The following is a 17,656-nucleotide window of genomic DNA, read 5'->3' as shown; positions in this document are numbered from 1 at the left end:
GCCAAGAAAGAGCACCACAAATGTGAGGCAAATACAAATTTATTTTATTTCATTAATTATTTCAATAGCACCTTCCCGCTGATCTTTTTTTGTACATTTAAAGACACCAGCGTGATAAACCTCATTTTGTTTGTTCTAATTTCATTTTTTTTAAGTTAAAAATATAATTTGCTTAAACCTACAGGTTTGTACTATTTCATCTATCCATTCTTTTTTCTAAATTAACTTTTTCCATTAAAAAGTATTGGTCATTCTAATTGTATTGCAGCGGTATTGATTAAAAATCATAACCGGTTCTTGACATGGTTACAGTAAATTGCAGGGCACACCATTTCTTATTAATATTATATACAATATGGAAACACCATCCCATCACTCTTATATGAAGAGAATATAATCAAATTAACATTTAATGAAACTAATGAATTGTTCAGGTGGTGGTAGTGAAATTGTCTTGTGATATCCACAGCATAACACTGTGCTGGAAAGAAATAATGAATATTGTTTTGAAAACTTGAAGGAATATAAAAGTTTCATAATATAATTAAAATATAGATCTTTTGTATTTACTGCTATACTATTATGTGTCCAGATGGTAAAACTTTTGCCAGTACACTTTAATAGGTGCTGAATCATTGAATGGAGGCTGCAAGTAACTGTACAACTTACTGAACATATCTAGGATGGCATAGTACAAATGCCTACTATTAATTAAAAAAATATGACAAAGACCAGATTTGGCTTTATTGATCTTAAAAAAAAAACAAGTTCACAGAGCAAAGTTGTTTTTCTGCAACCTTTGGTTCACAAAAAAAGAATCCATGGATGACTGATCTTTTTCTTTTTGTTCACTAATGCCTGATCTTTCCATCAACCACTTGAAATCTTTCCTGACATTTCTTATTACTTACATTTTCAATCCATAATCAGCAGTCCTGTGTCAGGGTGCTGTGAAATGTGCTCAGCCCATCATGGCGAAAATGATTTTGACAGTGCCATAATTCATCCCTAACCATTTCTTACAGAACAACCAGCACCAAATACATCTATCTCTTCCATATATGTTGCATATTTATTGAATTCAGACTTCATTTTATTTACATTTGTTTGGCATACTAAGGGATTTCATCATTTCTGAATGCACATATATCCTTGTTTTCTGCCATTGTAACAAAGTGCCATATGAGCCTGGTATTGTGCAGTAACAGTATTGCTCTTGTAGATTACACTGATGCCAACTGCCTAGACAAAAGAAACCTATTTCAGAAATTATGCCAATTGTGCCTGGTCCATGATGAGTCTAACAGTACAGGGCCAATAGTTTAGTTCCCTATGGAGGACAATGAAGGACGGATGCTGGAACAGTAAAAGCCTCTGCTTTTCTTGATTGATTGACATCCCTTTAAAATAAATTAATACAAGTGGCTTGTATTTCACAGAGTTTAATTTCTTACAGTATAAAAAAATAATGCATTATTTTTTTCCAACTGCCATATTGCTCTGGGTTTGCATGGCACAAAATTGTGTCTATGTTTCATATTCATTAACATTATTACTTCACTTCATGATAAATTGATGGTTTTACACGTGAAAGACATTAGATAAATACTAATTATTTGTCTTTAATTTCCTTAAAAATAGTAATTCATTTAATGGGTTGTAATTCAATAAATAATAAGACAATACTGAATATTTTAAAATGAAAAGATGTGAATTTTGTTTTTGTCAGAACCCTTTTGGAATTTAGCTGTTTTTTTGCCACTGATTTATCTTCAAATATTGCAGTCCTGAGCTTACTAAAACCTGCGTTTGCAAAATTATTGTGGGGCCTTAAGCAGGAGAATCATGAACATCTACCTAATTGATTTGGTTCGAGGAGAATTGACTTCTCTAATGCCTTATAGTCAGGCAGTTTAAACTGTTCCATAACTACTATACAATTAATTCAGAAACCATCATGGATCATAATTGGAACTAAGAAATACAACCATTTATCTACAGTTATTAAATCATACCAATGGCTTCAAAATGAGTTTAGGGACAATTTTTAAATCCTCTCTTTTCAAATACAGAGTCATAAATGGTTTAGTCACCTCTTTCCTGACAGAACTTATTACGGCCTACATCCAGGACGTTCAATGTAATAAGATGCAGAGCTGCTTAACACTTCAAGTGAAAATAAAAACTAGTGTAGTTAGCATTAGGACATACAATCTGTGGAATAATCAATTAAATACATGAACATATGGATGATTTTTTCTTTAAGTATTTGAGGCATTTTGTTCTTTATTTTATGTCCTTCCTAGGTTTGCAATGGTTGGTTTCTAAAAGTATCTTCGAACCAGTTTCTTTCTGACCAAATCATTTGGACAGTATTTTATGTCTGTTGTTCTCATTTATGAAAAATTAGCAAAACTCAATGTGTAGTATCCAGTTTTGTTTTTGATAGTTAAATGCAATAAAAAGGGTTCAGGCGATTATAATATTAATGATGTCAACCTCTGTGAACGAAAAATGAATAGCAAAACTTCAAACAATTTTTTAATACATAATAGCCAGGACAGGACTGATGACTAACAGTGTGTTAAGGTTGCTTACAAGAAGTACAATGAGACAAGGGCAATACATTGTTCATTCCCTGAACATTTAAAAACAAATACTACTGAATATTATTTTTGTCATTAACTTATAAAATATTAAGAGCAAAATGCAATCATGAATTCTAGGTTCAGAGAGTGGAGTCTGACAGGATTATTTTACGCCTTATTTTTGTTTTTTAACAGATCCTTGCCTGCTTAAACTCATTTTAGTGATTTTACCCATCTGAATAATGCATCCTTTATTGGATCGTCCTGTATCATGAAGCCTAATTTTCCCTTTGCTAAATTAAAGTGCTCTAAAATATGAATGTGTCTCTTTTATTCTTGATTTTGATGTCCATTCTTTCAAAATGAAGTGTTGAAGTTACTCATATTGATTCCAAATCTTTTCAGTTTCATTGTAAAGATTATGCACAATCAGTAGGTCTGGCCTATGCTGTGATTAACCAGCAAAAAAGGCTGAGTGGAACTAAAGGCACTCTTGTTACAGCAGGTAATTTGGGAAGTCCAGCCAATTAACCACACCAGCAGAAAGTAGGAAACCAAAGCAAACTAAGAAAGGTCATTTCAGGGGAATCATACAAAATGTCAAATAACAGAAATAAAGGTTAGGGCTCATAGTGTTATGTGATAATGTAGACATTAAACCTTTGGAACAAAATCGGCTTTATAATATAATTTAAAATGCTTAAAACATTCAGTCTTATCTATATATATAAAATCCCTATGTGCGTCCAGGTGTCCGTGTGTGGGTGTCTTCTGGTGAAGTGCGCATGCGCGGGGCACGGTGCGATGCGCGATATTACTGTCAGAGAAAGTTAGAGGCGTTTTACGGAAATACAAACCAGTATTACTGCGAGAGGAAATTAAAGTACACAATACAGTGACGCATATTACAGCCACATACAAGCCAGTATTACTGTCAGAGGAGATTAAAGGCATATTACCGACGCGCACGCCTGTATTACTGCCAGAGAAAATTAAAGGTAAATTACGGACGTACAAGCCAGTGGACGTACAAGACGGTATCCTTCAATAAAGGCGCGCACAGGCATCCTTCAATAAGGGCGCACACAAAAAGCCAAGCCTCAAAAGGACGACCTCAATTGGGCGCAGCGAATAAAGGCGTGCGTAAATTAAGATCTGCACCTGTTGCTCTTCACATATTCCAAAACCATTTGAACTAAATTATCTACGCGCCCTTATTGAATAGAGCCATACAAGACAGTATTACTGTCACAGAAAATTAAAGACGCACAATACATGGCGGCAGCCCACGAAGAACGGTCAGCTCAGCAAGTAAACATCAACAAAAGAAAGGCTGAAAGAAGAAAAATACGACCAACAAAAAGAATGAGGTCAAAGTCCCTTGCCATTTAATATAGACTGTTCCTACTAATGTTTATGCACTACTGTTCTAGCGCCCGTTATTGTAAGGGGCTAAATGACTAGTAAGAATATAAAACCACTTGTTACAAACGTTTTAGTTTAAATGATAAACGTCATCAAAATTCATTTAAAACAAGGCAGCTGTCATTTTTTAGCTTGCCTTTGGTATGCCTTACAAAATATTTTGCAGCATAAATAAACTAGACTGTTGAATTTTGGAAAAGTGTATTTTAAAAGAAATACCCTCAGTTTCAGATTCTGCCAGTTCATTATTCTGTGTTTATGCATATAACTTTTTAGATCAGCTCAAGCTATTTCATCAACAGAAAATGCAGCCCACAATCTTAATCATTGCAAGCTCATGGTCACTCACTCTTCCATGCCTGGTCACTTTAAATCAAATCAAATTGTCTGTAATCCTTCTTAATACTTTAAAGTACATGAAATTAAGTAAACCTTAACAAAATTACCTTTGTCTACAATCATTAATATAATATGATTTCCTTTACTGAAACTCAAACTTTAATTTTACTTGCTGAATTGGCTCGATCCAATATCAAGGTCATACAGAATTGGACCCTAAAGCAGTAGCAATGGGTGCATAGCAAAGTAATCATAAAATGATCTTATTTTATTTTTTTTAAGTTCTCTTCATTTTATAGCATTAAGAGTAATTAAGAACCTAGGTTTCTCTTCACTGGCCATATGCTGAGGAATGCATAGTGTACATTGTGAAGTTCAAGCAATATGCCAATAAAATACTTAAGAATATATTTATTGTAGCTATGTAATCAGGATAATTTGGAATATATTATTGCAGATCTTAAAATGGACACTTCCTTAGCTGGATGTCAAGGAATTGGTCTTATTTACCTTTGTAAGTAACAGATGGTACATTTTAATTATCTTATTTTTGTTAACTGAATTGTTATCTTGTAATTCATCATATTATGTTCTTTATTATTGTACCACCAGCACTTTAGAACAGGTAATCTACCTGAAGCTAAGCATGTGTGGATCTGCCCAGTAGTTGGATAACAGACCAACTGGAAGAGTTGTTAGTGAGAACTTTGATGGGAAGCTTACCTTGTGGTCTGTGTGTAGATTTCAATGTATGAGAGCAGTGATGGGGACACCATGCTGAAAAAATGGTGCCATCCTTTGGATGACATGTAAAACTGAGGGTGTTTCCCAATGTTCTGACTAAACTGCCCATCTCATCCATTCTGCACCCCCTATGCATTCACAGTGTCTGACTGTCTCTCTCTGTCATCCCTTCACCACCCAAAAGCTAGCGTGTGGTGAATATACTGGCACAATAAATGGCTAATATTTATGTCAAGTGCTTTGAGTATTTTTGTTCATGTTATGATGTATTTTTTACAAAGCATAGAATTCAAGCCATGTAAAACATGAAGTTTTATTAAATAAATATTGTATGTGTTAAATAATTAACACATTCTATTCCTCCAATTTAGGGACATAAACCTGCAACCTTGGTACTTCTTTTTTGCCCCTGCAAGCAATTATTTTATCCAGCTGAAATCTTTGTTTTTGTCATGAGACGTTATTTTTTCTTCCAGATGTTGGTTTTCTGACATCCATCCATCTCCATTAAACAACTTGCATCAAGTCACTCTGATGGTTGTGTGGTAAGAAGTTTAAAGAACTCTTGGAATAATATTTTTGTTTTAGCAGATGATGTAAGTCATGTATTCTGCCATATACTGATTGCCTAATGTCTGAACTAAGAGAAAGACACACACAAAGCAAGTCAATTCAGTTGAAATTTATGTGAGACAGTAGTTCACTGTAACAAGTCATTTTCTGATGTAATTATTTTTTCCATTATTACATATTTAATTTGAATTTTAAAATTATTTATTGAGCACACACTATATTGATATGTTTATTTATTTATTGGTATGTAGGGATTTCATTGTTCTGTGCTTTTTAATTCTAAAGCAGGATGAAGGCACAATTTCCTTAAATATAAAAAAATCTATGTTGTAATTATTTGTAAAATGAAAGAAAGAAAGAAAGAAAGAAAGAAAGAAAGAAAGAAAGAAAGAAAGAAGATAGTGTTGAAACTCTGTAAAAACTAAAGAAAGGTTTGTCTTAAATCCAAACAGTGAATACATTTTTCTTTAATGCAATTCTCTTCCAAAATACAAAACATGAAAGTTCTTTTTAGAATAGAAACAATGAATTATAACAATGAATCCCAAGTCACACGCATTATGCAAATTCATGGCATAGACATTCCAATTCAAAGCCACTGCTGCTATAAACAGCGTGAATGTCTTTCAGCCTGTGTTAAATTTTAATGCTCACCATGTGTTTATTGGATACAGACAGTCCCAAAACAAGTTTTTGCATCATCTGAAAAAAAACTACCTGAAGTGTGTGTTTTTGTGATGCTTTCAATTGGAGTCCATCCATCTTTTCACTTATAATTTTTTTTTTTGTTCTTGTTATTATAGGAAGATGAAGTGAGGATTCATTACAAATCAAGGACAAGGTCATGACTGGACATCATTTTCTCACAGGATACTGCACATACATGCAATAATCATTCTTATCAAGCCAATTCAGTGGTAAAATTTGGTAGAAGAAACCCATGACAACAATATGCAGACACCATTCTGAAGAAGCTCTGGTGGGGACAGAACTACTATTCATGTGCTCTGAGGTATGTAAATAAATGTATGTGCATGCTATAATGCTGCCCTCGATTAACACTTAAATTATTTGACAGCCTGTAGTCAAATAAACGAACCACACGCCATGGCGCAGTGTAAAGGGGCTTCATCTCTGACGCTGATGTCCGAGGTTCAATCCCGAGAGGGGAGAAGTAGAGTGTGTATGCCTGATGAGCCCAAATGAGGACGAAACACGTGTCGTGTACTCTTTGCATTATTTGACAGTAAACTATGCTATATAATATATATATATAAAAGCACCAAATAGTATTCTTTTTATTCTTTTTTTCCCTCTGTAGTTACTCTAAAGCACCCCAGCCACAGCAAACAGACAATGCAATTATAAATAAACACAATACGATTCTCCACTACACCTACCAGCAGGCTTCGTCACACTCCTCACAACTCCGGCTCGTTTGCTGGGTTCTCATCAGTCCTTTATATTGTCCTGGACCCGGAAGTGTTTCTGTTCTTCCTCCCATGTGACTTGCCAGCACTTCCAGGTCAGTTGGAGAATTCAGGTTTTCAATCAGCCCGGAAGTACTTCGGCACTTCCATTGTCATAGTCCATTTTTACTTCCGGACTAGGCGAGGATTTGTTTTCCCACCAATTTCCCACAGGGTCCCATGGCGGCATCCACGGTACCCAGCAGGGCTGTGCTGCCAAACTCCAAGTCCCATAGTTCCCTGCAGCCATCCGGGGCACCGCTGCAGTCCAGGGAAGCTGCCATCTATCGTCTTGGGGGAGGAAGTGTCCTTGATAAGCTGGCTTTCCCCATCCTTCCATTACTGGGACGTCCTGGCCGGAATAAAGTGCCGGCCGTTCCTTACAATATTTTTATATATATATATATATATATATATATATATATATATATATATATATATATATATATATATATATATATATATATCTTCTTCTTCTTTTGGCTGCTCCCGTTAGGGGTCACCACAGTGGATCATCTTGTCCGCATATTGATTTGGCAAAATTTTACACTGGATGCCCTTCCTGACGTAACTCTCCCCATTTACCTGAGCTTGGGACCGGCACGAAGAAACACACTGGTTTGTGCATCCCCTGTGGCTGGGTTGTATACAGTATATATATATATATATATATATATATATATATATATATATATATATATATATATTTATATATATATATATATATATATATATATATATATACACACTAGCCATGTGCGCCCAACTACATTGCGCGTGTTAAAGTTGTCTGTGAAGGGCTCCCTGTTTAAACGCGGCTGCCAGTCATGAACTGGGCCCTTCGTCGCACAGCATTATGATTTTTTATAAGGGAAACAAAATTACAAATCAAAACCCTTGGATATTGATTCAATAGGAAGGGCCTACTCGGAATCACTGTCCGAATAGTAATTATGTGGTGGTGGAGGAGCATTTCTGCTTCTCTCAATTCACAGTCCGTCTCGTTTTCATGACGCTGTCGTTTCCTCTCACGATCTCTTCTCAACCTTTCTCCAATCTCGCAGGTTGCTTTGTGGCAATCCAAAGAGTAAGGAAGAACCAATGCTTCTTTCTTGAACTCCAAACGCCGACTGATGGAAAATCACAGAAGTGTGCCTGTCTTATATACTCTCACTGCCGACTCCAAGAAGTGGGTGAACATTCGATTTGGACGAAGTGCTGCCAACAACGGTCGATAGAAACACAAAAAACCACAGTCTCGACAACGAAGCAGGTGTCGACGCCAGATCTAAACACAAAGCACGGTGTCGACGCCAGATCTAAACACAAAGAGTGCTATCGACAGTGTTTGTAAACAAAAGTAACAACCAAGGTGTTGTGTATTCAGCCAGTACAAACAGCACGTAGTCTCCTTTAGTTCAATCCTCTTTAATCACCACACTCCAACCTCATCCAACGATCCTCCCCCTCACTTCCTCTCCTCTTCCATCACTACTGCCCTCTACTGAACACAGCAGGAACACCACACAAGGCAGTGAATTCGCGGATAAACAAAGATCAAAATCCAAATGAAGATTATATATAAAGATATATATATATATAAACAAAGGAGCATTTTGAAAACACATCCTGCTGGATATCTATACTGATATGGACCGATATGGTAATGTGTTAGGAACAAAAGGATGCCACATCATTTGATGGAAGTGAAAATTATCAACCTACAGTGGGCTGAATTCAAAGACACCCCGAAAATCAAAGTGAAAAAACGATACGGCAGGCTAATCCATTTTGCTGAAATTTCATTGCAGCATCTCAAAATCGTACTCAGTAGTTTGTATGGCCCCCGTGTGCTTGTATGCATGCCTGACAACATCGGGGTATGCTCCTAATGAGACGATGGATAGTGTCCTGGGAGATTTCCTCCCGGATCTAGACAAGGGCATCACTGAGCTCCTGGACAGTCTGAGGTGTAACCTGGCGGTGTCGGATGGACCAAAACATAATGTCTCAGAGGTGTTCTATTGGATTTAGGTCAGGAGAGCCTGGGGGCCAGTCAATGGTATCAATTCCTTCATCCTCCAGGAGTTGCCTGCATACTCTCGCTACATGAGGCTGGGCATTGTCGTGAACCAGGAGGAACTCAGGACCCACTGCACCAGCACAGGGTCTGACAATGGGTCCAAGAATTTCATCCTGATACCTAATGGCAGTCAAGGTGCTGTTGTCTAGCCTGTAGACGTCTGTGCGTCCCTCCATGCATATGCCTCCCCAGACAATCACTGACCCACCACCAAACCGGTCATGCTGAATGATTTTACAAGTAGCATAACGTTCTCCACGACTTCTCCAGACCCTTTCATGTCTGTCACATGTGCTCAGGGTGAACCTGCTCTCATCTGTGAAAAGCACAGGGCGTCAGTGGTGGACCTGCCAATTCTGGTATTCTATGGCAAATGCCAATCAAGCTTCATGGTGCCGGGCAGTGAGCACACGGCCCACTAAAGGACGTCGGGTCCTCATGTGACCCTCATGAAGTTTGTTTCTGATTGTTTGGTCAGAGACATTCACACCAGTGGCCTGCTGGAAGTCATTTTGTAGGGTTCTGGCAGTGCTCATCCTGTTCCTCCTTGCCCAAAGGAGCAGATACCGATCGGTCCGCTGATGGGTTAATGACCTTCTACGGCCCTGTCCAGCTCCCCTAGAGTAACTGCCTGTCTCCTGGAATCTCCTCCATGCCCTTGAGACTGTGCTGGGAGACACAGCAAACCTTCTGGCAATGGCACATATTGATGTGCCATCCTGGAGAAGTTGGACTACCTGTGCCAGCTCTGTAGGGTCCAGGTATGGCCTCATGCTACCAGTAGTGACACTGACCGTAGTCAAATGCAAAACTAGTGAAAAAACAGTCAAAAAAGATGAAGAGGGAAAAATGTCAGTGGCCTCCACCTGTTAAACCATTCCTGTTTTGGGGATCATCTCATTGTTACCCCTCTAATGCACCTGTTGTTGATTTCATTAACACCAGAGCAGCGGAACCTGATTAACAACCCCCTCTGCTACTTAACTGACCAGATCAATACCCCAGAAGTTTCATTGACTTGATGCTATACTCTGATTAAAAGTGTCCCTTTAATTATTTTGAGCAATATATATATATATATATATATATATATATATATATATATATATATATATATATATATATATATATATATAGTGTCACACACATGCACTTGGGGAGCAGCCAAAGGGTCCAAATGAGCGTGAAAGAGCAAGAGATGGGAGATTGGAACAGAGTGCTAACAGCTTTTCTCTTCTCTCTACAGAACAACAGAAGATTAACCAAATATTCTCACCTCAATCCCATGCAGTAACACCACTTCTAGCTCCCCATGATGACTTCACTTCTGGTTTCTTTTCCTGAAGACGTCACTTCCAGTTACGTAATGATGACATCACTTCTGGTTCAGTTCTGATGATATCTTTCCGACTCACCCTGATAACCTCACTTCCGGCTCCAAATGAAGACGTCATTTACATTGCCCCTTTCTGACATCACTTCCTTTCAGTATCTCATTTCCTGCCATCCTTCCATAAAAGAACCCCGAAGAAAACACTTATTGTGAAATGTTTGTTTTGCAATTTTTGAACACTGAGTCCTTCAAGACTACTTAGTCCACTGACATTATATGGGGAATTTTCTTTGTTTATTTCTTCATAATAGATATATATACAGTTAGGTCCATAAGTATTTGGACAGTGACACAATTTTCAAAATTTTGGCTCTGTACGCCTCCATAATGGATTTGAAATAAAGCAATCATTATGTGATTGAAGTATAGACTTTACGCTTTAATTTAAGGGATTTACCAAAATTATTGTAGGAGCCATTTAGGAATGACAGCCATTTTTCTGCATAACATTTCTAGGGGCTCAAAAGTATTTGGACAAACTAACAATCATAAATGCAATGATCAGTTATTAACAATTAGTAAAATAAACAGAAACAAGCTCATAAAGACTTGAGGATTCCATCCTGTATACTTGAAATAAGGTAATGAAAATATAAGTTTTTACAGACTTGAGTTCAAACTGGAACTGAAAACAAACAGAAAACATGGCAGTTATATAGTCAGTAGGGGGGAAGAGGTGGATTCGAGGGGATTGGAACCGGAAGTGGAGTCTTTAGGAGGCAGGTTCTTCTGATGGTCTGCAGAGGGAAAAGAGGAGAAAGTGTCAGAGGACAGTGCCAATCCCTGGTCTGGGTGAGAAACACATTTATTTCAGCACGTAAAATGTTTTTTATGAACACGTGGTACTCCTGTATTATCCATATCCCAAAGACATGTGTTAGGTATATGTGCTATATGATGTACTGGTAAAAATTGTGGAACTGAGTTAAATATTTTAAAAAAATATGAAAAAAGTCTTACACAACAGAGGATAACTGTATACCTCTGATTTGAAAATAAATGAAAAACAAAGAATCATTAAAAATAAGGATTGATTGACAAAAAATAGACAAAATGCTCAAAAGAGTGAAAAGAGGCAAACGGATTTGGCTAATCAGGCAATCAACAATAAACAAGTCCTGAAACACAAATCCAGTAATTAGAGACCTAAAAACAGAAGCAAGAATCCAAGAACTAATCCAAAGAAATACTTTCTTAAACTCCAATGCCAACTCAAAGCATGACAGCTAAAATCCTCTTCCTTTGCTCAATATATAGCCAGAGGGTGGTCTAAGTAGCAGTGATGTCAGAGTGGCCCCACCTCTTGAAGTACCCCCTACAGCATACATAGAATGGAACCACAATAAAAGGAAATAAATAATAAGCAGAACAAAGAAATTACATAAAAAGTGTGAAAATAAGTAATTAAAAAGTAGCAAAAATAGTAATAAAACACCAAACTAATATGAGACAGAGAAAACACCTTTGCTGTAATACAACAGCTGGGAGAGGTGAAAAGTTTAACCTGATTTTATAGTGTTTTGGTTGAATTAATTCATTGCCTACTTACTGTTATTTGAACACCAACATATGTACAAGTTCAATTTAAAATGATCAAGGAGCCTACGATCAGTTAAACTCAGGATTCAAAATTATAACACTGGAATATGTGTGTACAACCACTAAAACCAAAAGGAAACAACATCAAAGCCAAAAATATTTGACAAAAATGACTAGATTCTGCTGTCTTTGAAGGATATTATATAAAACCAGTAACAGTGCATTGCATGTGACTTGAGCATTCATAGTTTTCATACTCTTTCTCTGTATGTTTAGCATTTGTTTGCTCAGACGTTGATGTGTTTGCTGCTTCCGGAGCTGCTCTTCTTTTCTCCACCCTAGTGGCCCGCTTCTTTTCTTCTTTCGTCTGCATCTTTTCATGTTAAAACTGATTAAGTCAGTGTTTGTGTTACAATCTCTTAGTATGTTTTCCTTAATTTTTCACTTAATCTGGCACTTAAGTCTTCAATCTGCCTCAAGAATGATTTAAGATATGAAGAGATAGGGGAAGTGATGGCGAAGGTGGTAGGGATGAGAATGGTGCCCGTACACATGCACCACATGGCCGCCCTGCTGGCCACTGCTGAGAGTTGATTCTACAATAAAATACAAATAAAAAGTGGAGTAACCTTGGAGGTCAATCATCACCCCGAAAGTGGATAGTAGATGTCACGTAGTATATGTGTACCAAATTTCAGGTCAATAGGTCAAATGGTTTGTGAGCTACAATGATTTAAAATCCTGGACAGACAAACGAACAGCCACGGTAGCATATTATGTACTGTAAAAAGATAAGGAATAAATCACACAGATACATTCTTATATTGAAGAGTGAACATGAACTGTTTGCTTTATTCTGTAAACATCTATTATTTATCACACTACTTGTCAATTTATTCTGTGAGTCTGTAGTTCTCCATGTCAAGAAAATCTTTCTAATGTTTGTGTGAAATCTGTCCTTGAAAGATTGTTGAAGAATTATTTTTAAAAGTAACCATCAAGATTCACTGTAACCAATTCTTTTCGTTATTTTATACAATTCAGTCATATCCTTTTGCTTAAAACTGTACACAGTACTCCAGATAAAGCCTCACTATTGCATTTTAAATCTTAATCATAGCGTCCTTTGAATTGTACACAGACTAGGCTGCCAAACATAAAATATTATTAGCCTTCTTAATATGGATGTAGAAAAAGAATTTTATTCTGACTCCTTAGTCATTCTTATAAATGCATAATCAAGTTTTGAACATTCTGTATTCAAATCAAACATTCTTACTTCCTACATGTAACACTTTGCATTAATTTACATTAAGTTTCATCAGCCATAGATCCACCAAAGCCTGTTTTTTGTACAAGTGACTCTGTATTGAATCATCTGATTCTACATGATCTGCCATTCCACCTAGTTTAGCATCATTTAACCAGATTATTTATATTCTTGTTAAGATTGTTTATGCCTATTTAAAACAGCAGCAGCTCCAGCACTGTTTTTTATGTTTTGGAATCTGGCATGCAAGCTAGTTCCCACCTGATGTGGACAGCTTTAGAGATGCTTTAAAATTTTCCAAAGCTCGAGACTGTCTTTGCTAGTGGAAGAAAGCATCTGTGAAGCAGGGAGTGCAAAGCCACATCTCGTAATCTCCAGGCTCAACTCCATCCACCTTAATTTGAGAGAGTTACAGCTTACGCTGCACTTTGCCCATCATATAATTCATGGTACGATTCAGGCTTCATGATACAATATTCCCATGGTATGAAAATCTAATTATAAAAATGTACTCTTTGTTTAGTGTTACTAACTACAAAGTGCTGATGTTATCATCACGTGCAGCAACGATGACCATAAACCTAGTGATGGGTTGCTGTGTCATAGCAGTGGCTCAATAAAATAGCGGTACTCCTTAGAAAACAAAATGGCACCATGGGAGAATTCAAAACATTAAGTAAATATTAAAAAGTGAGTAATAATAATAATACAGGAAATAATAACATATTACAATTCTTTGTGAAGTAAAAATTATTTGTGCTGAAAGAGACATACAAATTAACAAAAATTCACACACCCTAATATCCATTCTCTCTTCATGCCTTTCTGTGATTGTCACTCTTCAGTCTCTCCTTTTGTTGCACTTCTTCACACTTTCTGTAACTTCTCCTAAATTCTAATTGGGATACTTATGGGATTGGGCGTGATGGGCACCTTGCGGGTTACACTGTTCTTTTTATTTGGATTGTCTTCATGTTTCTTTTTGTTTGTACATAATTTGATTCAATTAAAAATTGATGATAAAAAGTTTGTAGAACAGCTATAAGCAGATCTTGTCCTAGAAAAGCCTAGTCAAGTCATTATTAATCCCATTCATCTTCTGCACTATAAATTCTCTTTTAGCAGTATGTCTAAAAATAGAATCATGCAAAGCAGAATAAAAATCCAGTATATAAGATCATTTGCATTTAGACTGTTTAATAGTAAACAGTACCTCTGCAGGAACTGTAATACACATTTTGAATACTTTTACATTTTTCTTTTACCCTAAATTATGTGTATTGGGTCTCCCAATTCTGTTTCTCTTCTTGGTATTCTCCTGTGGCACTTGCTGCCACTGCTGTACTGCCAGGTTGTTTGTCTGCCTGTGGAAAGGTCATCTCAGATAAAGGAGCACTGGAATCATTGGATAGAAGGGTCCTTTCATTAGATCAACTGGCCCACTACTGACTCAGCTGTAGAATGGCCAGAAGAGGGGAGGCGGTCAGTTAGTTGAGGTCTCAGGGACTCTGACTGTGCCTGGCTTGTCTGACTGCCTTTCTATAATCTGGTCCTGGTTCTACAATTAGCTAATGGACAGATATTGTCATTTTTCCTTTATGTTAATTCATTTCTAATTTGTTTTAGATCTGTTTTAAAAAATTTGTATCCTCATATATGATAGTTCTGTATTTAGCTAGTGGTATAATCTATTCTTGCATTTTGCCTTGTAGTTTGTACTATTGTATTTCTGAGGTGGAAATGATAGATTGACCATCTAGCTCTGTGAAGACAATTACTTGTGTTCTGTTTTGTGTGTTGTATTAGCCCCATTTTTTAACACCCATTCCACATCCAACCTACCTGGAAAGGGGCCTGTCTCATTATCGCCTTTCCCAAGATTTCTTCCTAAGTTTTCTCCTACAAGCTTTTTTTTGGGGGGAGTTTTTTCTTGTCTTCTTTGGGAGTCAAGGCTGGGGGGCAAAAAACATGGCCTGTTAAAGCTCATTGAGGCATTCATTATGTGATTTTGGCTATACAAGAAATACATTGTTGTTGTTTCTCAGACAATGGCCACTCTAATAATATAAGCTAACAGAAAGGGACAACGATATTTTTTTTACTTTATTTTATAGCTCAAAGTAGCAGGCAGGTCCTGAAAAGCACAGAAAGTCAAGCCAAGAAATTAAATGTATCCAAATATACAAACAAAACAAAAATCATAATAGAAGACACTACATTTAAAGCATTTAAAATTTAAAGGAACTTATGGAAAACCAAAGGCTAAAAACGATATCTGAGTGACAGTTTTTATTTGCTGCTCACTTCAGCTCACTACAGTATTCTTTAATTTACTGAGGATTTTAGTGTTTGTATTTAGTAGTTTCCTGGTAACCAGCACTGTATTAATAATAAAAATTGCTGAAAGACATACAGATAGATTTGATGCATACTGTTTGCTGTCCACAGGGCCGGATTTTCCTATAGGCTAACTCTAGGGCCTCAAGATCAAGAGGGGCCTACATTCAAATTGTTAGCAAAATTAAAATTACACTATTCTAAAAACTGAACACTAAAACACTGAACCGAAAATAAGGAGAAATTCTACGCATATGACTAATAAATAAACATAAAAATGTATTGGTTAATCACAGTAATGATGTATTTTATTATCTCTCATGTAATTTACAAACTTAAAAATGGAAGGTGAAAGGGCCTCATAAGTGGAATAGCCTAGGGCCTCTTTTCATATAAATCCGGCCCTGGCTGTCCATCTAGTTAATTTGATAAACAACATGCTACAAGGTGACAACAGAAACACCACTTGACTATTACCTTCGTAGCTGCAATTTTACAGCACTGCATTACTATTCCTACAGTATTTAAAGCTACACCAACACATTTTCCTATTTTAATTGTAACTCTTAAGTAATGCCTCAGGGGAAATCTTAATGCAGTGCAATTTACTATTAGTTATTTTTTTGTCCACAGCTACTTATTAAATTGCATGATTGATTTCACTGCTCACCCTTAATCATTCTTCCACTTAGTATATGTCCATGAAATGCAACACGCATCTTAGCTAAGGTAAGCATGCACTTGATTTTTTTTTTATTTTCTCCAAGCAGCATCATTTTAACAGAAGAGAAAGTACACTTGAACGTATCCCACAGCAGTGCAAGCATGTTGATGTACTCTTGGCATACTATTCATTGTTAAGCTCTGCTTTCTGACTGAAAAATGTGCTGTTCTGTCAAGGAAACATAAAAGACAACATCTTATGAAATTTAGTATTTTCTGTAGCGTTAGTTTTCCAGCATTTTATTTTCTAAGAACATCACAGTTGCTTTGCTCAGAATTTCTTTTAACCTGTTAGGTTAATGAACTAGTACATATAGTAAAGTGGTGGTTTAAGTTACAATTATTTTATCTTAAGAAATATGCAAACCTAGTCATAAAACCACCATATTTGAAAAAAGAGTGTAATATAAATAAAACACAAAATAACTTGCAACAGAACAAAAATGAACATTAAAAAATATGATGCAATATTTATCTACAAATATATAAGTTGTCCCACACATGCACTTAGGAGGCAGTCAACAAGCCCTGAGGTGAGTGAAACATTGCGAGATGAAAGGTTGATTTACGGTACTAACGCCTCTCTCTCTCTTTTTCATCAGACCAAAAGAAGAAAAATAACCTACCTCACACACTTCCAGCTCCAACTCGATTAAGTCACATCTTATCTCCTGAAGATGATGTTACATCCGTCTGAAAGTTACGACGTCATCTCCTGCCACATCATTTCCACCCGCCATTTTCTCCAGTATAAAAACACCATGATTGTAATTTCCATTGTCAATTGCTGTTTAAAGTATTTTGATCCATATTTTTCCTTTCTTTTCATTATTTGTCTGTTGGACATTATATGTCATCTCCTGCCACATCATTTCCACCCGCCATTTTCTCCAGTATAAAAACACCATGATTGTAATTTCCATTGTCAATTGCTGTTTAAAGTATTTTGATCCATATTTTTCCTTTCTTTTCATTATTTGTCTGTTGGACATTATATGGGGATGGTCCACAACTTTTTTCCGTTGTGGAATTCTTGTTATTTCTCGACAAAGTATAAATGCAGTAAGGGAATGCCTGTCTGGCAAGGGGTTTCTATGGGTAAGAGCATCAAAAAGACAACATAGGTTCATGGAAAGTAATACAGAAAATCTAGAGAGAAGACAGGAGCTACAG

The sequence above is a fragment of the Erpetoichthys calabaricus genome, chromosome 13 (genome assembly GCF_900747795.2).
Source record: "Erpetoichthys calabaricus chromosome 13, fErpCal1.3, whole genome shotgun sequence".
Taxonomy (NCBI): domain Eukaryota; kingdom Metazoa; phylum Chordata; class Cladistia; order Polypteriformes; family Polypteridae; genus Erpetoichthys; species Erpetoichthys calabaricus.
The sequence above is the reverse complement of the archived record's forward strand: the minus strand, read 5'-3'. Positions refer to the sequence as shown.